The sequence below is a fragment of the Macrosteles quadrilineatus genome, unplaced genomic scaffold (assembly GCF_028750875.1).
Source record: "Macrosteles quadrilineatus isolate MER2022 unplaced genomic scaffold, UCM_ALF_1.0 Scaffold_4__1_contigs__length_99947679, whole genome shotgun sequence".
Classification (NCBI taxonomy): Eukaryota; Metazoa; Arthropoda; class Insecta; order Hemiptera; family Cicadellidae; genus Macrosteles; species Macrosteles quadrilineatus.
The window spans coordinates 1,874,642-1,898,519 of NW_026542597.1; positions in this window are offsets into that span (position 1 = coordinate 1,874,642).

The window sequence follows — 23,878 nt, forward strand, 5'->3', positions numbered from 1 at the left end:
ACAATAACACCTCCTACTCTATAAATAAAATGCTTAGACAAATGTTGAATCTATAATCTAAGCAAATAATTCAATTCGTGTATATTGATTTTGGATTGTTTGCATTGTAAGGAGGTTACATGAAATTTACCAAAAGAAAATTATTATTGCTAGTTGAACTGTGTTAAATGGGATTTGTGATCTTAAGAACATCACTAGATTAGAGCATATTGATGGAAAACGTCTTTCTATACTTTATAAAAACTTACTAAACGTTACGTTAATCAACTTTTTGTTCTTTTCCAGCTGGTCATAGGCTTGCAACAGCAATATAGGAGTTTTAACTATGACTGGCACCATTATATCAATAACTATTGAATATGCCGTGTGTAATTAAATAGAGAGCTAAGTATATAAACCACATAGTTAAGTTTCTTATGTTGCTATTTGATTTGGATAACATCAAAAATACCACATTATTCGTAAGGTATAATTATATTTTAGGTGTGTTAGGGAAGAAAAACTTCTTAAGTTCAACATTTTTGAAACGCACGAGGAAGTGAAACTCATAAAAGACGTGTAGCTAACTCCCCACATTGCGCGCTCTCATTCTCATTAACAGCACTTGAATTACACTCGCATTCTCAGACAAATTTAATTATATGATCTTACACGAGCACATCTCACTTACAGTTACACTTGTAGTTTAGCTTGTAGTGCTCACTTTGTTTAAGTAGTTAAATTCTTTACACAGTGTAGTATTGACAATTGTATAGTTGTTATGTGTATAAACTTATTGTTTACACAGTATACTTTTTAAATCTCTATTCGAAAGCATATACCAATTATTTAAATGTATCCATGTATGTATGTTAAGCTGAGAGCATATATGAGTCTCAAATATTGCAATAAAAATAAATGCTGTAAGTATTTTAAATGGCTTAAAGTGTTAATATTTTATTTAATTGGTTGAAAAATAACCGCTGTAAAATCTACAACATATCACGTCTAAATCGTATCGAATATTATTTTAAAATGTTGTTTAGCAGACAGTTATAATATATCTGAAGGAAAAACATGATCTAATAAACAAAACTACGTCGTAGCCTTTAAAATCTCATTCCCTTTTCAAACATCAATCCCTTACAAAACACAAAATTAATTTAACGTTTTAAAAGTATAACAATCAATCGTATATTAAATAAAGGCTGTGCAATTCTTTACAGAAATGTTTTATGTTTTAGCTAGAAATTAAATTCTTTAAAAAAGATCGATACACGATCTTACTATAGATGATAAACAAAGTCAATAAAAAAAAATAGCTACATACTAAATTAATATTTACATAATACTGTAATATAAGAAAACTGAAATTATATGCTTCATTATAAGGTTTTTATAGGAATTCAGCATACAACAGTAACAGTGGTACTATTGTTGTGTGGTTAAGGTTGTGCAGTGTGGCTTACACTTTACACATGAACATCTAGTATCAGTGTACTAAATATCAACAATGCTGTGTAGACGACTCAACAATGCTCACAGTAATACGTCGGTCAGCTTTTGAAAGTCTTTCTAGCAAAATAAACTATGGTTAATACTGTGGTGGGCCCTGTGTACTTGTAAGTACCTATTGCCATTGACTATATACACTACTACTATAAGTACTACTCATAGGCCTATTCCTACTTGACCCGAACTTTAGTAGATCGCAAATTATCCTAGCTTACTCTTCCTTAGGAATTAAAGTGATGTCCTAACATTACGAGAAACTTAAATTAAATTATGTATATAACTAGCTGTTACCCACGGGCTCCACCCCATTTTACTACATTAGTATTAATAAAACTATTGATTGGTTAAGTTAAGATGAAATAAACAAAGCAGAATACAAACAAATGATAACAGCTGAGGTATTTTTAACATTAGTTAAATAGAAAGTTCCCTTTGGAAAGCAATTACGACCTTATAGGGCAACTTATGAAATAATGGATAATTTTGCGCAAGGTTTCTCGTCATGACGAACATTTTAAGTATATGGTTTATGGGGGTGTGACTTGAAGTTTTCTCAAAAGTTCATGGGTACTTTTGGCTTTATATACATAGATAACGTTATAATAGTTAACATAGTACCATAGATTAAAGGAGTAAATATCTACTCCGCTAATTTATGATAGCACTATTACATAAATTGACTTTATATCAGTTTGTATGGAGTGTAAGCTTTACAGTCATATTATTTACGTAAGAAAATATTGAAATTTTTAATTTAATGACCGTTATAACATTAGTTTTTCTTTAATCATGCTTACGACCCTGCCTGAAAATATTTCACAGCATTAAAATATTTCAAGAGATCTTATGAAAATAGTTATGCATTTCTCTGACTTCAGCACAGTTGGGATAGTTTTTACATTATTTTTAACTTCTGTATGATGCATTTGGACCAATCTTAGTTAAACAGCTTGGAAAAAATTAATAAAACCTTATCTATAAAATGAAAATTTTTACTGATTCATATATACAACGTGTACTAACACTAAATCATTAAACAGTTTTTTTTTCGCAATAGGAACAAAATTTTATTATACATGTTCATTTCTTAAATAAACTGTAGTTGCTTGCTATGTAGTTTAGCCTAAGTAAAAACTGTAAAGACCAACACTGGAATGTTTAAAACGCACTCAACCAAATGGTGTCTAAACCAATGTTATTGGCCGACTTGTGTAAACGTCCTTTTGTAAAGTAGATGGATGGATTACCTTTGGTGATTCGGTTTCCATTTTAAATTCACATTTTGAATAGCAGACACTATCATGACGGTTGAATGGTAGAGTAAATAAACTTATTCACAGCATGATTCATTCAAAATTTTACTTAAGATATTTTACAGTTTCTTTACAGATCAATCCTAATGGCAAGTAAACAAACCTATTTTCTTCTAATCAAATTTCAATGAAAGGAAAAATAACAAACAAATAAAATACAGCCTGATTTTAGAATGAAGGGCAAACCCAGAGTTGTGGGTTCAACAAAACAATATGTGGTTTGACTCTCGCTTGTTAATAATTAATTGGAATATTTTGCAACAAGATTAAAGTTTATTATGTAAAGAGTTTGTATCTCTTTTGAGCTTTAATCATGTTTAATTTGGTTTTAAGTTGTGTTCTCCTTCTGAATACACCAAACGTTTAACTAATGACAAATGTCCTAAGGGACCTATCTCATTATGGAAGTTAAAACATCTTGAGGTGTGCTTATGTAACGCATCCTCGGGGAAGGATTTTACTTTAAGCTGTAATTTAGTTTCTCAAATATTCAGTTGATCGTTTTTTAAAGAGTTGGAAAAATAGCTGAGTACCGCTTATCCCACGATGTACTTCCTACATTTAGGCGTTTTTTCCCTTATTAAAATCATCCCTTATAACATTGTGATTTGTGTGATCTAATTTGATTACAAATGAACGTAGATAAATGCACATCTTCAAGGATCATGACATAGCTTAACTATAAGTCTTTGATCAAATAGTAGATTATGCTAAAGTTATATTATTATCTTGAAAATCATACCAAAGATTTACTTGTTACACCATAGCGCTTAGACCCAACACGACGCTCCTTTTGTTTCGTCTTATTGGCTTGTTTTTATAATATTTAGATAAGTTAACATATACAGTTTTGGGTTAATTTATTACCAATTTTAAATTTTATTTTTACTAATAGTTTATAGGATATACGACGTTCTGGTGTAACTGCCAAGAACACCACGTGTCCCTAATCTAAGGAAGATCATTATATAGCCTGGGGTTTTAGTTGTATATGAAAATGTAGGGTAAAATCAATAGTCGTCTTGAGAAACCCTCATTATGTTAGTGCACTATATGTGTCAAGTCTGTAATAGACTTCATAATTAAGATAAGGAAGGTGGTAGATAACTACATACCTTATGGAAGATTTTTGTAGGAGTAGTCCTTCAGCACTGAGTAGTATTGTATCTGAAAATAAACAAAAAATATTTTTTAGAAATATACACTTTGTTAGAAATACCAGATACCTTAATTGATAAAAAGGAGTGGCAATGATTGCATAGATAAAAAAATAACAGTTGGAACTATCAGTCATAATACTGCTGGAAATTCTTTGATACTTTTCTTGCATATTTGAGGAGTAAAATTCTATTACGATGATTACAGTAAACAAATTAGATGACTGAATGACTTAAATTATCATTTTAAGTCGAAATTAAAAGAGGAATTGTATGTACGGTACTGCTTTAAAAAAACTTAATTTTTTCGCTGTAAGAGTACATCAAGCTTTATAAATTGTGCCTCATTTAAAATTGATAAGGAAGTTATGCCATACTGACAAAAAAGGAATCCAGAAGTAATATAATTATATGTGTATATAAATTCTAAAAATTTGAATATAGTTTAGTGATGTGTTTTACCGTAATCAAAGAATATGTTCTTTACGGCTGATTGTTACTATAGTTAAAGTAATAATGCAAATAAGATGTGATACAGTGAACCTATCCACTTACTTCCAGACTAACGTACTGTTATCGTAAAATTGTATCGTGTTTATTATTCAAAAACCAGTTTACTCCATACTATCACATACACATTCAGTTTTCTGAATACAGTTCATATTAGTTGAAGTTAAAATTTAGTTCTGAACATGTAAAATGGCTATGGTACTGTAATAATACAATCAACTGTTTTTATATTTTAATGGATTTGGTCAATATTTTGAAAATTATCAGTGGTTATATGAAGAAAACAACTATAAAAATTAACTGATATGATATTAGCCTAATTTAGAATAAAATCTATGGTTGTGTTAGTGATCAAAATGAAAAAAAACTATTTGCTAGCAAACAGCTTAGTTTAGATGCTTACATATGCATTACAAAATTCCTTCTTCGTTAGTCTGATAGTTATCACGCAGAATTTAATTAAATAACACTTACAGTCAACAATAAATTTATTTTTGTTGTTGTAAACAAATAGTTTTTGCTCTTAGGCTACATGAAGCTGAAATATACCACAGTCATACACACAACATGGCAATACATTATGGTAATTGCAACGTGATAATTACAGGTGTAGCTCCAAACACATCAGAGCACTTAGTTGTTACAAGGACACTGACTAGTTTCCCAATTGTACATATGACAGTGATTATCGTTGTGCTAACTAAAAGTTAAAATCAGGAAAAACAAAAAAATGATTAAAATAAAAGTGAAAAGTATATCAAGTCTCGGTACTTACGTATTAAACGGAGGCCACATTTTGTCAGCGCGCTGCGGCGGTTATGTTAGGTTGGGTTATCGTAAATATTATGTGTGTAGGACTTTCCTCGCTTCGTTATGAATCGAACGATACCAGACGAGTTATACTTTCTATTATGATAACCCAACCTAACATAACCGCCGCAGCGCGCTGACAAAATGTGGCCTCCGTTTAATACGTAAGTACCCAAGTCTCTTTCTATTTTCATCAATTAATTATGTTAGTAGGGTATGTTTAGCTACGCCACATCAAGTTACAGACCCACCATCCTTCTAGGGGATGGATTAGAAGGGTTGTTATGCTAAGGGTTGATTTGACTTGCAAATGTATCTTGAAGATGATTAAACTCTATACAGATGGTGGCTATGCTAACAACTGCTTATGAATTTCACACTTAAGTATTGATTTACTAAAAAGATTGAAAAAATACACGTAAAAGTACAAACGTTTACCAATACCAAACTTTACGTTTCTAAACTAGAGAATGGAAAGAAAGGACATAATTTTATTGTTTTAACTTAATTTTATGGTACAGTAATCGACTCATTGCGTCCATCGTACAAAATTTAAAAATATGTTGACCAAAGATATTCTAAAATGTGTATTTTAACTACTAACAGAAATATACAGTGTGTAAATTAAGTATGGAAACAAATCTGTATTTTTAAAACCGAAATAGATAGAAATATTCTATTTGTGGCAATAATAGTTAACAAAGAATCCGCAATTTTTCACATGAAAAATATTTTTTTACCCCCCTAACAGGGTAGGTGGTAGGGGGTGACTTATTTTTTTCAAATAGCAACCCCTATTGAGTGACCCCTCATTTTGAAGAGTTTGTCAAAAGAAACACAATGACGCAAATCCGAGGTGAATATCTCACTCCTAGCCCAAATGGCGGATATTCCAAAATTTGATTTATTGTACGTGAAAAGCACCAATTTCACAAATAATGGAAAGAAATCTGTATTTTTAAAACCGAAATAGATAGAAATATTCTGTTTGTGGAATTGATTGTTGACATAGGTTCCGCAATTTTTTTAATCAACAATATTTTTTCAACCCCTTTAACAGGGTAGGGGGTGGGAGTGACTTATTTTTTTCAACAACAACCCCTATTGAGTGACCCCTCATTTTGAAGGGTTTGTTAAAAGAAAAAGAATGACGCAAACCCGAGGTAGATATTTCACCCCTAGCCTAAATGGTGGGTAATGAAAAATTTAATTTTTGTAAAAAAAACCCATTTTGGAATATCCGCTATGTTAGCTAGGAGTGAGATATTCACCTCGGATTTGCGTCATTGTGTTTCTTTTGACAAACCCTTCAAAATTAGGGGTCACTCCATAGGGGTTGCTATTTGAAAAAAATAAGTCACCCCCTACCACCTACCCTGTTAGGGGGGTAAAAAAATATTTTTCATGTGAAAAATTGCGGAATCTTTGTTAACTATTATTGCCACAAATAGAATATTTCTATCTATTTCGGTTTTACAAATACAGATTTGTTTCCATACTTAATTTACACACTGTATAGCTAATATATTAATATATAATAATAATATATTAATATATAATAATAATATATTAATATATAATAATAAATGTATAATATATAACTAATAACAAATTTCAAGTTTAGTTATAAACGATAAGGATAAATAATAAGGAACAATCAACTATTTGTTTTTAAGTTTATTGATCACTATCAGAGTCTAAAACATGATATTTCTTGGTTTAGCTAAGTTTAAAAAATAACACCCATGGTCGCACAGAATGAAAATGATACACACAGATTTATTTAAGGGGTTTGTCACTCTGTGTCAAATTGATACAACTCAAAGAAATGTGTCCTGGACATGGTCAAGCTCAGCACTGACTTCTTTGACTAGGGAAGGGGGTGAATATTAGTGAGGGGATAGCTATCGGTGCGGAAAAAAACATTGTGGCCGAAATAGTTATTTGTGTAACTAGTGGTGAAAGTGGCACTTTGCTGCACACGAGAGCAATGTTTACGCACGAGCCGCAGGCGAGTGCGGAATGATCTCGAGTGCAGCAAAGGCCTTTTTCACTCGTGTTACACATTATATTTTTCCTACAGTCACTATAAAACATAAATAATTAGTCTGTTGTCAAACACTATACAACACGTTTTTAGGTTCAGCTAGCAACACAATTACACAAATGGTGCCCTGGAGAAAGTAGTACCCGTGGTCCGTATCACTCCGCTATTTTTCCTCGGCAAGAAATGTGCTCCGTCTTTTGAGAATATAGTTCCGTATGTTTTTGTAATTTGAAGTGGTTTCCGCGCCTAAAAAAAATGCTTTAAAAGTATTTTCTTGTTTATTAAGACCGTAGGAATGTTTTAAAAACGTTTAAAAGAAAAGTCCAGAAAGTTCAGAAATACCAAAACTATAAACACGAAATGACAGGTTAAATCGTAGTTATAATAGTCAATCAGCTGTTCATAGTATTATTATCTTTAAGTGTTGCCAACCTATTTCCAAGCGTACACGGATTACGTGCATAATAAAACCACGCTGTTTTGTGTTGTTTGGTTGGAATCCTGATGTGCGGCAAAGTATAAACCGTGCGGCAAAGTATAAACCGTGCGGCAAAGTATAAATATGCAGCAATTAGCAGCTTTCTGTACTATAAACAGTACAGGGAAGCCAACTTTGTCGGGTGACTGTAGGAAAAGGTTGTTGCTTGTATCCAAATTATACAGTGCGACCGACAGAGGTATCTAAAGCTAATCATATTTATTTAACTCATAAAATCTGTTGAATATTTTTTCTTACGTATTCAGATTTGGTTGCTTGTCGACCTCTTTTTTATACATGTTAATTACCAGGTTCGGATATTAACGTATAATACATTAAATAATAGTTATTTTTTCTTAGAAGACTCAGTACAACCTTTAAGAGTAACTTTAATGCATATTGTTTTTAAGCCTGTGGATTCTGTCTATAGATAGTTGAGTAAGCACCCAGTACCTTCATATAATTATATGTGTTTTATCGCCTTGATTACGACTGTCCAATCATGAAGCAAAACACTATAAATGGGTTTTGAATTTAAGGTATTTTAAGGAACTATATTTATTCTAGTGTTATGAAGGGTGTTTGTCTATCTCATGAGAGAACACGCCCAAGCAAAATCAATAAAGGATATTTTAGTAAAATGTAGATCGGTGAATTTTGGCAACAAGATATTTAAGTGATGTAGTTTTTTTAAAGATCGCATACACCAACAGGTATAGAAACAATGATAACAATAATTTAACTGTAAAAGATATCGATTCTAAACTTCGAATGGTTAGTGTAGTTAAACAATTTCTGTTTCTGAAGTTAATTAGTGTTAAGCAACAAAGTATTTCTTTTAGTATATTCAACCACAGTTTGCTTTTCACGTAATGGTTTTCCATCCTGTTTGGGCGTGGTTAATCTAGCGAAAAAGAGCGGCTTTAGTCCTCGAAGACTTATTATAAAAACACATTCTGACAATACTTTCCTCTTTATGATCATGCAAGCCCATGCAAGGAGTAAGAAAACACGTTTTAATTTATGACCAGAACGGTTGTCATTGTTAAAGTTTTCACTGAGCAACAAGGTAAAACATGTATTCATGTTGTATTGCTAGGTTTTATTTGCATCAATTTGATCAAATGTAAATTACATAATCACAATAAAGTAAAACCAATAAAAACTTAAACATTTAACGGCTTAATCTTATTGAAAGTGTAAATAAATAAATAAATAAATATAAAAGTCACATTTAATCACTATTCTTGTTTAAATTAAATCTTCAACCAAAACTCAATAACAGAGATGTTCCAATATCCGCCGACGACGAGACAAATGTTTTTATTTTAATTCGCCTATATTTCTGTCTTATTATTTTTGCTTCGAAAATATATCTTTGAAACACGGAAATATGTACTTAAGTGATACAATATTAATTCTAAATTACTAGAAACAAAAACATGTTTCTTTTAGATAAACGTTATGTGATGATGGGATTAAACGTAAAAAGCGTATTAAAACATGGTACAGTTTATGGTTTTTAGGCTATAAAATGAATAAGTTTTTAAGAATTCCAAAGTATGATTTCATTACTTCGTTTATAAAATAAGAGAAGCATGCTGTGATTATGTAAGCTGTTGCTGTAAAAACCTAATAATACTGAAAACGTAATTAAATACGGTTCTGGGGTGTACGATGCTGTCCACGAACTGTGGCATGAAAGTGCCTTTGGACCATGTAAAGAGAAGCCCACTCATACTCCCTAATTACTATATGTAATTGTACGTTTTCTCGTTAGTATATTTGCCTCTTTTGGTTACATCCGTAAACCTCACTTTGTCGTGTACTTTAACTGTCAATTTTGGGTCGAAACATGTTAATTATATATTTCAATATAGAGAGCTATATATATTTAGTATATTTTTGAGTAATTATCTCGTAAAGAAAAGTAAAGTTATTTGATATTTAACATTGTTATATATACATAATTTACAAATACATAACGTTTAATGAGACATTAAATTTGACAAAGAAGAATACTCATTTCATATCCTAGTTTAGATGAAATTACAATTAGCTTTTCATAACACTTGTTCTTGGTTTAGGTTCTTGGTTTTGGTTTTGGTATAGTTATTTTTAAAATCTCTTTCTTCATAAGGGAGAGTTTCATGAAAATGAGGAATGTATAATTAAGCATCATTATACTTATACATCATTTATGAAAAAGTACATAATCTTAGTTATATCTATCTATATCTATCTATCTATATCTATCTATCTATATCTATCTATCTATATCTATTAATCTATATCTATCTATATATATATCTAAGTTAACAATGTAATTTGCCTAAGGTATTGTATAATCTTAGAATAGGATATATCCTGTATTGAAAGGTGTTTGTACCTTACTTTCACGTAAAAATAACATGACTTTTTTAGATGGTAACTAAAATGTACATTTTTAGTCTGTCTAATAAATTATTTAGGTAGTATCCATAAATTATTTTAGTTGAAAACATATTTGTTGAGTGGTGAAAGTTAATTATGAGTAATTAGAACATTTGTTGCATCTAAACTAATTCTACGATCCCACTCAGTTGACAGAAATATAGTCCCTAATCGCGATAAAACGTCTCGTTTCACTGAGAAATAGTCTCGTAAAAGAGTAATTCCAACTTCAGGTCGTGTTTTCCATCCAACTTACATCAGACAGATTCATTAATGTACTGAACATCCAAAGGGACTACGTTATTTGAACGAAAACGAAAGGTCAAGTTTAATCATATTAAGATACATTCTGTTATTAGACCAAATTTTTTTTCATTTAATAAGTTCAATTGTTAGGCATATATCATTAAAATATATCTGTTCAAAACAGGTATAATATTTTGAAATGCAGGTTCAAACATAAGGATGTATTGAAAGTTATTGAACGTTTAATTTATGTTTTTATTAATGTTTCACCTAAGATTAGACGCCAAAGTCGTAGTCTTTAAGTGAGTATTTACAACGATTTAGAAAATTAAAATCTCGATAATTAAAGACACTTTAGGAAGTCTATTCACTTTTAATCACTTTTGCAATTTAATGGTTTCTAATTAGACTAGCAAACGCACAATATTAATTTATCTAAAGTTTAAGTTTTAATAAATCAAGTCCTTACTCTTTAATAAATTAATTAGTAGGAAAAAAAGGAACGATTTTAAGAAGTTCTAAGAAGAAATCAGAAGCTTTCAAATATTAGACTTCCTCATAAAAGCTCTTAATATTGCGCTCAATCTAATTAGAATATAAAAACGGAAACAAGACTACTTGTTTAGTCTTTAGTCAATTGATTGAATGATTAAAAAAGGTTTAATTTAAATTTTACTTTTTTGCCCCTTGTATGAAAACGGGGTTTTACATTTTTTTTAATACCCCAACATTCTATCTAAGTGTTAAATATTTCATTAAAGCAAATATCATAAAATTAATTAATTGTGTATTACAGAACAAAACCATTAATTAAGAGTTAATATTATTTATAATGGAAGCGTTTTTGGTAAAGTCAATTGTGTTCTTTAGCAATTCTTTCTATGAGGTAAGAGTTAATCGTTATATTCATACTAAATGTCCTTTTTTAATTGTTACAAGAGCTTTAAGGCTATTTATTATTATAATAAATTATTCATTTCCCTCAAAATTACATTTGTTATAATCATAATCAATCTTTTGTGCCACAACAGGATACGCTGGTTGTCGGGTAGAGGTCCTTAATTAAAATCAGAGGTCGTTAACCAAAGTCAGAAAACATGGCGTCATTATTTTCCTGCTGGTTTTACGGGCCCTTCGTTGATATAAAACACGATTACATATAATAAATGGTGTTTGACATCAATATATATATTACATTATTTGCTTCCTTAGGAAGGGTGACTTGAGCAAGTCTATAATTAAGTCTCCATCTTAAATAATTGATTGAATTATCCATAGGTGTATAAAAAAAGTGAATGTATATTTACCACGATTTGTAGAAAAACACAGATATTTTTATGTGTAACGTGTGATGGACATTGGTTTGATTTGTTATGAATTTTTCAAGAGTGATTAAAGAACTAAAAAATAAACTGTAGTCTATATCTTTATTGAATTCGCATACTATTATGCATTTACTGGTAGGTTTTACATGTTTGAATTCATATCTAATGCGGAAATTAATAACTGTAATACCATACATATTTTGATAACATGCATAGGTATATCTTATTGTTGTTAAATATTTCTTTATTTTATAACTCCCGTTTATTATCCATATATGTAACTTGTTACGCATATTACTTCGCAATATTATATTGCTTATACTAGGATTCTTTGCGATATGATGCGATTATTTGTACTAAATAGACGATCATGACAATAGGAAATAGCGGTTGTTAATTTAAACACGGAGATGAATGATGGGCGAAAATATGGATTAAAAAGATATATATTTTTATTTATGTATTTAATAATTTTTCTTTGTGTAGTTTCAAAGTGAAAAGGCCTTAAATTTAAAATACAATAGCGGCATCATAAGCAAGACGAGCGCAAGACAAAAGCCTGTAAATTGTGAGGCGTCCTGGCAGAGAAGATTAGCTCTCCTCAACATTGTCCGTTGTATAATGATAATCTAGTTTCCCAGACAACCAGTGCTTTAATACCATTATTAAATACACTTTTCATAAACAAATTTTATGTAAGTACGATGTGATAAATATTATTAGAGATTAACTTTTAAATATGTTTCATACACCATCAAACAATTTGATTGACTACAAAACCGAGGGATAAAATATTCTCATATGTTTAGATACAATAATGAGTCTTGTATCTAGATCTATCTCGACCATTAATAGTGATAATAAGTTAAGGGGTTTTACAGCATTCTCATCTTTTGTACTGTTCAATCATAAAGTACGCTTTGCAACTGAAGCAATTTTATGTGGGTATATCTGGAACTAGTTGAACGAGTAGTTGAAGTGGCGGCTTACACCAAGGACTGGTAGCCACTGGTAAGTATGTAACTCTAATACCAAGTTACTAAAAATAACTTTAACTATCTAACACGAAATCCTGACCAAGGATCGTCTGTAAAAGACGAGACTATAGAAATTTAACTGGGTTCTATTTGTTAAATTACCTGAAAGTACAAAAACTACGTCTAATAACCCTTGTAATAATTTATTTACACTCATACTGTTTACTAAAAAGACGGTAAATACATTTAAAGATAGTAAGGGGTGATCGATTTCGATTGGACAATCCAATCATCATCAGACCCAAAGGCGAATGATATGCAACTCTTTACTAATTTGCCTAGATCTAAGTACTTGATTGTCCAAGCTTAAGTAAACAAAGTGTTAAGGTAAAAGTCCCGATAGTGATCGAAGGAAGTTATTTTGGAAGTAATGACGTCACACAAACAGCTTTATCACAGCTGTTCAAGATAAAACAGCTCTCTGGGGTTAAAGGGTGATGCTAAACAAATATAACGGTTGCCTACTTACTAAAAATAGTGTAAAGACATTTAGATTTAGCAGTAAAACTTAGTATTATTAAAGTCGTATTATGTAACCTCCATAGCATTGTTTAAGAAAGTTTTATGACAGTAAAAATAGTTTCGTCATAAATTAAATAATTTGGCCATGTGTCAACAATTAATAATCAATTGAATTGATCGAATAATAAGAAAAACTATGAATTCTATTATTTATTCATATTGGTCGCTTGGTAATTAATTGTAGATTTAGACCAAGGTTCTTGAGTCAACATACACATTAATAATAGCTCAAAAATTCAAATTCAAAAAAGTCACACAACAAAAATGTAGTACTGTAGTTGATTTCTGTAATCACGACTCTGCCTCGTGACCATCTGGATACGAGAAATCGTTTCTCAATTTAACTTCACATTAGCAATCAGACAGAGCTGTGTTAAAATTACTCCACGTTAGTAAAGCAAGATATTCATCTTACTCTTTGAAGAGATTAGAGATCTAATCAATCTGGATCTTGATCGTGTTCATTATAAGCAAAGAAATTGATAGTTAGTTATGAATAGTCATATAAACAGTCAAAAATGATGAGAATTTAAACTGTAAAGTTTAACAGTATTTAAAACGTATTGAACATATCCATAAAAATACCATTTAGTTTCGTGTTTTTAGTTTTACCAGGTGTTTTATATCTAATTCTGTATACGTACTACAATTATTATGTAGCCTATACTAATATTTTGTAATTCTTGCAAATGCTCAATGTGTTAACCTCAAATAATGCTGCTTCCAAAATGCATTGTTGTAATATGTGGAAAAAAGTTAAGAAAAAGGTTTGAAAATAATTACAAGGTCCATCAGCGTTGGACCTGTAGTTTTCTTACGAAATGATTGAATGACTCTTTTACAACTCCTGTTCACGATGTGAGTACAATTAAATTACCAAAATGAAACTAGTTGACAACAAGGCTAATAAGGATTTATAATTGCGTTAGCTTTAGTAACACGTGATAGATGGATTTGTGTAGTCAACAATTAAACCCCAACTATTCCTCTACCTACTTTGATATGAGTAATCAAGTTGATGAAGGCAATCAAGTTGATGTGTAATAGGGTCTAGCATAAATAGTCATCACTCTCAGGAAATTAGACTGAAAATAGGAAGGACGCCCCATAGACTGGTTTAATTAAGCTGCAACTAATTTGTTTGTGTAAAAAGAATGCTTTGGCAATGCATTTAAATAGTTGTTTGAAAGTTTGAGGCTTTATTAGATTTTAAGAAGGAAAACTCAATAGTTACACGTTACGTCAACAATACAGTTTAATGTTTGGATTTGAGAATACATTTATAGCATATGCTGCTAAATAGAGAGTATGAACTGGATAACAACTTTGTTGCTAGTTTAGCTTTCAAAATCTGAGTTTCTTTTTTCCGTATTATGTACGTACATATTTAAATAAATATCTCACACCTTATCGTAAAAAAATGCTCAGGTAGTTAGCAGATAAATATAATGTTTCCTACAAGTTACCTAACAATGTACATGTTCTCTCACTGATTTGAGAAAGCCAATTTGCTCATCAGTGAGACAATGTCAACATTGTCTCACTCTAATTTCTTTGTCTCACTCCAGATTTGCAACGTGAAGGCACGATTCTTTACCAATTTATTTGTTTTATGGTAACTGTAGGAATAATATAATGTGCAGCTCGAGTGCAAAGTGCAATCGCCTCACTCGAGAAACCATTCCTCACTCGCCTCTCGAGTGAGGCAATTGCTCCCTTTGCTCACTAGTTGCACAAATAACTATTTTTACAGTAAACTTCCTCAGGTATAATCTTAAACAAGTTCCATTTGCATTGTTCATTAACGTTTAACTGAAATATACCATGACACGTATGAGGAAATGAAACTAGCTTGATTTAACCCCCCCCCCCCTAAATCTACCCTTCATCTTGAATTACATTCGCATTCTCCACGTTTCTCATGTGCATTTATGACTGTGTGATGTAGTACTTGCTTTATCACATTAGATCATCATTAAAGGTGGTTTCAGCGAATTTCCGACGAGGATTTTTTTTAGCGAGGATAGACCATCATTATACAGGGTGATTGATATAAGTGTGCCAGCCGTTTTATTCAAAAACTATAAGAGATATCAAAAAAAGTTAAATGGTAAGTGCCTTGGATTTTTTATTTAAAAAATTGTAGTCAAGTCCAAAAAATTATTTAGCCGCCATTTTTCCAATATGGCCGCCAACTTTGATTTTTCTTATGGAACACCCTGTATTTTATTATGTATTCTGGTAGAAAAAGTAATTTTAAGACGATTTTATTCATGTCATTTTTTTAATAAACCTAACCGTTTCAAAGATAATAATGGTTTAAGTTGTAAAATTTTGAATGGTTTTCGAACAAAACAGCTGGCATGCTTGCTTAGGCCTTTATCGAAACTCTTTCTCATGCCGAAATTTCAAAACTTTAACCATTATTATCTTTGAAACGGTTAGGTTTATGAAAAAAATCACAAGAGTAAAATCGTCTTAAAATTACTTTTTCTACCAGAATACATCATAAAATACAGGATGTTCCGCAAGAAAAATCAAAGTTGGCGGCCATATTGGAAAAATGGCGGCTAAAATAATTTTTTGACTTGACAACAATTTTTTAAATAAAAAATCCAAGGCACTTACCATTTAACTTTTTTTTTAACTCTTATAGTTTTCGAATAAAACGGCTGGCACACTTATATCAATCACCCTGTATATATTAACACCCCAGGTTAACGATATTACCGTAATGAAAGCTCTGTGTATTAGTGACTGCCATAAACCACCGTCATTACTCTCAGGAAATTAGACAGAAAATAAAAAGGACTCAGCATAGACCGGTGTAATTACGCTGCAACTAATTTGTTTAGGTGTAAAAAGAATGCTTTTGCAATGCAATCAAATAGTTAACTAGAGTTTGGGGCTTTATTACATTAAACCTAACAAGAGTAGTTAACCTAATAGAGTCTAAGGAAAAGTCAATACTGAAATGAAATTAGAGTCTTATAGTAGGTATATTTATAGAGAGACCAGGTTGAACTATTATTAAACATGTTTCAATGACAATACACGTGTAAAAGTTGAGGATAATATATTTTGTACAGTATTAAGGTTTTATCGTGAGCTTATTTCCCTTCACCGTTGGTCCAGAAGTACATTTGTATCCATTCAATTCTGCTTAGAACTAAAAGCGACGTCCCTGCACTAGAAACAACTTCAATGGAAGAATCAAACTGATACAATGACTCAGGGTGCTGTGAAGCTGGTATTATTGTTAATGTTTATTGAATTTAAACACTCTTTCATTTGTATACTACACTCATTATACATTATGATACTTCAAAATTTATTAAAACTATATAATTAATAGAAAACGTTATGGAAACTCCCTTAAAAGCAGTAAATATTTTTAATTAAGTAAACCTTTCTTGAAGTTGTACTTACTTTGAAATTAAAACCAAAACGTTTCGCTAATATCAAAAGTACTCAGGGACCTAACTCATTACTGGGGGGACTAAAGGTGTTGAAGTGTGCTTTGAGCTTATACAGGGTGTCCCGGAACTCTCTACCAACATTTTAGGGCATTGCTCCTGGGTAAGAAACATACCTAAATATCATATTTAAATTGTCCGGAAGTCCTTAGTTACTCACACAGCCGCCATTTTGTTTTTTCAGTTATTAATTGTTTTCTAAAGAATAGTTAAACATACGAAATGGAAACTTTGCACAAACATATATGACAACTAGAAAAAGCTACAAAAAAATTATGACGATTTTTCAAATTCATAAAACAAGATGGCGGCCATTTAAAATTGTGTTTCTTAGATAACTTAAAAACCGTTGATTTTACAAAAACTTTAAATGGCCGCCATTTTGTTTTATGAATTTGAAAAATCGTCATGATTTTTTTGTAGCTTTGTCTAGTTGTCATAAATGTTTGTGCAAAGTTTCCATTTCGTATGCTTAACCATTCTTTAGAAAAAAAATAATAACTGAAAAAACAAAATGGCGGCTGTGTGAGTAACTAAGGACTTCAGGACAATTTAAATATGATATTTAGGTATGTCTCTTACCCAGGAGCCATGCCCTAAAATATTGGTAGAGAGTTCCGTGACACCCTGTATAACACAACTTCGGGTACAGATTTACTTTTACCCTTAATTAACTTATAAAGTGATTAAATATACTGTAACAAATCAGGGGGTTTTTATGAAGCTTCAATAAACAAGGAGTGTATCGTCTAATTTACTTTATACATAGATAAATATTAAAGACATACCTCGATGACTATGTTCAGATGACCACTCCTCTTAAATTTGGTTTTATTTAATCTGGAAATCTATATAATTAATACGCTACATGAAACTTTGTCGGTTGAACTCCTCCGCCATTTCTTAACCGATTTTATCCATTGACGTCTCATTGTGTCGCGTAGATTTGCAAACTGGTATTACATTTTTGAAAAAGTCCCTTGGGCTCTGCCCCAGTGGCTTTGAAAGTTCCCATGTTATCCTTATGAAGAACATAATTGTTTACATTTTGATCAGCTGTATAATTTAATTGCTGTTATTTATTTTTCATTTCAATGAAACGTCTTGAGTACTTTATTTACTATTTGAGTTTGTGTAAACATAACCCCCAAGACGGATCGTGTTAGTATGGTTTTATCTTAAATTTGTGTATTTATCTTTGTTTTGTGTCGCTATGACGGGTCGTGTTAGCATGATGGTAACTTAAATTTGTGCATTTATCGTTGTTTTGTGTAGCTATAATTTGTTTATTTGTTGTTTTTTTTTTATGCCTCCGACGCGACGATAACGAAACATAAGACAGGAGGCGTAATCGTGATAACGACCGCAGCTACAGAACAGTGGCGCGTAAAAGGCTTAACTCATCACAGTCAGCACCTGACCCTGGACAATCTCAACTATTAGGTTACAAATGCGCCCTAACACTACCCCAAAACGACTTTTCGTTTTCAATTGGCCCTCAATCAATAACCTGTGTTGCCTGTACAGCGAGGCATTCTGAGAAGGAAAAACCGGCCGGAATGCTTTAGGTTTATCAATAACGAAGATAAACATGGTCTGAGTTACACACCGGTACTCTTTGAGTTGACTCTTTTAAATTCATTATAAATATGACAGTTATTCGTTTTGAAATAACTCCTGTAATACTTTGCAATTGCTCGAATTCGGGCAACATGTACACTAGTAAAAATAAATACCAGAGTTTTTTTTATTCACAACGAAAATATAGGAAAGCTATACGAGAAAGTTTTAAAATGCACAATTCCACAAATAACTGTAATAATACAAATATAAACTAAAAGTTCTGTACTAGTTTGATGTGTTAACGCAAATTGTTTTAAACAATTAAAGCTTGTTTTATATCTTTTTTAACCATTTTTCTGTCCGTTCAGAAGGAACTTTGATAAGTAGTCAGTTTTCAGTACTCCTTAATGGCATACGTTTTTTGTTTAGCTTTGCGAACATTTGTGTCAACTTTGACGTATTTTAAGGTGATCAGATTGCATCGTAGTAGGTCAATTTTGAACCTAAAAGTAAATATATTTCAATAAATGATTGAATAATATGTAATTACTAGGTTAATTTGCTATTAGGTTTGCGGTTTGCCACACGGTTGGTGACATAACATCAGCTATGCACTGTATATAATGATGATATATATTATATTATACTAATGTAATTAATCACGTACTTCACTTTATTTCTTTTTAATGAATAATACATGGGTCAAGAATCATAGCTTTGACATTGTTGATATCAAATATTTTTACGAATTTTTAAAGCTACTATGAAGTATTTATTTTAATATAAACGCATAAACGTATTGACTTAGATTATAACATGTTTAAGATGGTTAATAAAGAAAATAGATCCACACAAAGAATCGTCATTACCAAGTTTCAGGGAATACTGGTAAAAGAAGATATGCTATAGGCTTAAGTGCGTGACTATGAGGCCAAAACCTCTTCTTTTTCTTGACTGTCTGGAAGTTTCAAATGCCACACATGTGTTACATTAGGTTAAATCACTACTATTCCATTTATGCTATTATAGATAATAATCTACTTACGTATCACGTATGCCAGTAGGTGTCAATTATTAATACTTGATTATGCTGTACATGTTTCAAGCCTAAATACGGCTCATCTTCAGCAGCATTTTTCTATGTACAATTTTCACATCGAGAGATGATTGTCGACTATATACAGAACATATATACATATGTATATATGTTCTGTATATAGTCGACAATCATCTCTGTATATATGTTCTGTATATAGTCGACAATCATCTCTCGATGTGAAAATTGTACATAGAAAAATGCTGCTGAAGATGACCCGTATTTAGGCTTGAAACATGTACAGCATAATCAAGTATTAATAATTGACACCTACTGGCATACGTGATACGTAAGTAGATTATTATCTATAATAGCATAAACATACGTCATAATAAAGGTGTCAAGGCTGATTAATTTGATATTCCATTTAATTTCGCAACAATGTACGAGTATATACTATTCACACCAAGTAATATATAATTGTTATGACCTCTATCACAGTTATCTTCGAGTAACTACTATTATATTAGTTTTGTTTTATTTATAATTAAAACAAATTACTCCTCTCGTTATGCACTAACTATATGAAATGGAAGATTTTGGCATCGAAAATAACGCACAGAAAAAAATATCCTGCCTCAACAAATATTAAAAAAATATAAGGAGTCATTCAATGATAAAATACATCATCTAGAGATTTATTTATAAACAAAGGTGTAAATGAGGAAAGCAAAAAGATAAAATTGTCAAGCAAATTGGTGTTATGAGCCCCCAAGGAATCGTTTGACCGTCGTTCAGACAAAATCATTGTAAATCTCTTTTGACGTTTCATTTATAATTACAGTAATTGGTTTAGTAATAAACCACTGCAGTGATATTAAGTAGTGCAACAATTTTTTTGCAATAAAACGTAGTTTTTTAACACTGAATTTTAACTTATAAGTATGAATATGTACAGGTTTCCAACATACAACAGATTTGTACCACTATTGTTTTTTTTTCTTTTTTACTTTAAATATTAATCATTCGGTTATTATTTGACATAGCCCAGGATTGTACTTTTGTTTTAAGTTCTAATAGCATTTGTATGTTCTTTTTTCTAAAACATATTACATCGATTGATAAACAATAGTATTATATGCTAGAACCCTAGTAGGTATTTTCATATCTAAAGTGGCTGAAAAACAAAAATAATATATTTGCCATGTAAAATTTATTTTTTTGGTTGGTCAATGGATTTTAAATATAACATCAGGTGACAATACACTGCTAGTTTATTTGTTGCTGAACAACATCGATTGCATGGAAAAAAGTTGTAAAGGCATTTAGTTATGAGGAAATACATTGAAAATGTCCTTAATTCAACACGCTATTAATTAACTTCGTTAAAAGAACTAAGGTAATTATGGAGGAAAAAAGTTAGTATTTCTATTAAATCAGACAGAAGCACCAGGAGGTTAATTATAATTTATCTTAATTTAAACTCATTTCTTTTCCTCACTTCACTTCCCCCAATTTCTTGACTCATTATTCTAGCCTTCTTTCAAAAAATTCGATCAACACGATAACTCACTAATACAGTTCTGTGTAAAATGTGTTCCAGTGTATATTTTTACAATTTTTTTTTTAAATGGTTGGCGGCCTCTTTTAACCTTTCATTTTCCCGTCTAAATAGATTATGCGCCCGTGCGTGGAACGTATTCAGCAAAGCAGACTACTTTGCTAGATCATTACGAAGGTGAACTGTACTGAAAAATGTTTGCGGCAGTTACCAGGATCCGAACCTACGACATCACTGCCTTGGGCCCGAAGTCCGCGATGCTACTGACTGAGCCACCGACTCACATAAGATCACATTTTCTGGTTTGAATCTATTTGTTTTATATCTGTGTCCATTTTTAGAACACACATGAACTTTTCTTGCTGGTGCCTAAATGGGAAGATGGAATGAGTTAGTGTGAGTGGTACACCGCAGTGTGGGATGATGGAAAACCGCATATCACCTGAAAAGGCAAAACCAATCTCCATCCCTAGTAGATGAAGATGATTAACTTAGTTATATTTTTGTTTTAGCTTGGTCGTAGCTTGGTTTTAGTTTGGATTTAACTAGGTTTAAATTTGGTTTAAGCCTGGTTTTAGTTTGTTTTAAGCTTGGTTTTAGCTTGTTTTTAAACTTGGCTTTAGCTTGTTTTAAGCTTGGTTTTAGCTTGTTTTAAGCTTGGTTTTAGCTTGTTTTAAGCTTGGTTTTAGCTTGTTTTAAGCTTGGTTTTAGCTTGTTTTTAACTTGGTTTTAGCTTGTTTTAAGCTTGGTTTTAGCTTGTTTTAAGCTTGGTTTTAGCTAGGATTAAGCTTGGTCGTAGCTTGGTTTTAGTTTGGTTTTAGCTTGTTTTAAGCTTGGTTTAAGCTAGGTTCAAGCTTGGTTTTAACTTAGTTTTCTAATCTCAAGGTGGATTAGATAAATTATTTTATATATTATGATAATTTGTTGTACAAGAAAACGCTTTTAAGGTAATTTACAAGATATAAAATGAATTCACAGAGCATTTAAATTACCAGAAAACAAGTAGTTGTAGCCTGGTATTTGATAATACAGTGGCTCTTTCTCTCCTTGAAGGAAAAGACTCTGAACACTGCATTAGTTAAACAAAATTCCGTTGGCTATAAAAACTATTGTCTTTTGCTGAACAATATAATTTATCAGAAGTCAAAATTTTTTCCACTTCACCCAAAAGTAACTCTTATTGTTTCTTTGTCGTGATGTTTACCTGTAGGATTCTACTTTCTCCATGTTTGTAACAAGGAAGTGTCTTGAGAAATCCATCTTAACTCCAACTTTTCTTTTACGTATTGACAACTTCATGTAAAGGCAATGGAAAAAATTATTATGTAAAGTAATTCCTTTTTATAAGTGAACTCTGTAAGATTATTTACTTTTTATCTACAAAATTAGTGGTAAAACAATTATAATCTATTTTTAACATACACTATATGTGGTTCCACTGACTGACTAGTGTATATTTTACGCAACAGTTCATTTATTGATTTAAATGATCTTAATGTTTGGTTGAAGTTCTTTAGTACATTATTCTTATTTCCAGTGAAATAAATGCTGTTTAGATTGTTTTATTGGCTAATATTAATAATCTTCAAATTAATTGGCATTAAATTTTGTTAGTTAAGGTTGTTTTAGTTTAAGCTAAAAAATATATTTCATCAATTTAAAAAAAAAATTATAAAGGTACATAAGAATTGAAAATAAAAATCTCAGCTTGTTACGGATGGATATTGCAGTTATGGATTATAGTTATGGACTGTTACCGGATTTGGCTTGGAAATAACGTGATTTAATCCAGAATAAAATTTAAAATTTACACTTTTTCACATCGTATTTGCTGTCAGTTTCGTTGTAATAGGAAACTTTATTTTTAATCAATTGGTTTTAATCATAAATTAGGTACTCTGAGCTATATACATATAGATGTAGGCTGAAGTTTGCAAATTATTCGAGTATTACGCAATTAATTAACTGTGTTAGAAATTTAATTGACAGAAAATCCCAAAATACAGATACAGCCATTCTCGCTTAAGAATCTAACCGTAGAAAAAAATTACCTTAAACAGTGCCATAAACAGTCTACAGCAAAAAAGGTGCGCACAGTAGATTTAGTGTACATAAAACATACTACATACCACATGTATATGCCACACTACTTAGCAAAATATATGGACTGTTGAAGGAGTATGGCTGTCACAAAACGGTAACTCAACAATACTGTATTTTAAGTTCTTGCCTCAAGGAAATAGATGAAAACTAATAACTAACTAATATATAAAAACTCATAAGCCCACATTGCCAATTTACCATATACTTGGAGAGTTTTATAACTTAAGGTAAAAATGAATAAATATTTATCTTGGCGTGTTCTGTCATCCGAATGGTGAAGTAATCCCGTAACGCTCGGGAGAATCCAATTACTTAAAATGGATTAGATGCAATAAAGCCAATTTATAGTGCTCCACTTGGCTACTGGAAATCCATTTGATAAAGCTAAAATACTAATTGCACTTAAGAATATTCTAAATCATCGTAGTAAACAATAGACTAGGTCAAAGTTTTGAAGTATTTAACAGTGCGTTGAACTGAAGATGGAATGCCTTAATTAATTATACTTGAATCAAAATCGTAAACTAACAGTAGTTCACTGAGTTCACAATATTTAGGCAATCAATTACAAATAATTCCTCATAGAGAAAATGGGGGTTTAAGAAACCCTGAAAACACACAAAAACAACAATGTGAGGCTGCTTGTAATGAATCAGGTTACCTCAGGTTATTTTACTTGTTATTTTCTGTTAAGTGACTCTGTTATTCGTAAAGGTTATTCGTTTAATTGGTAGAGTTTCAGAAGTAAGCTTATCCTGGATAACATC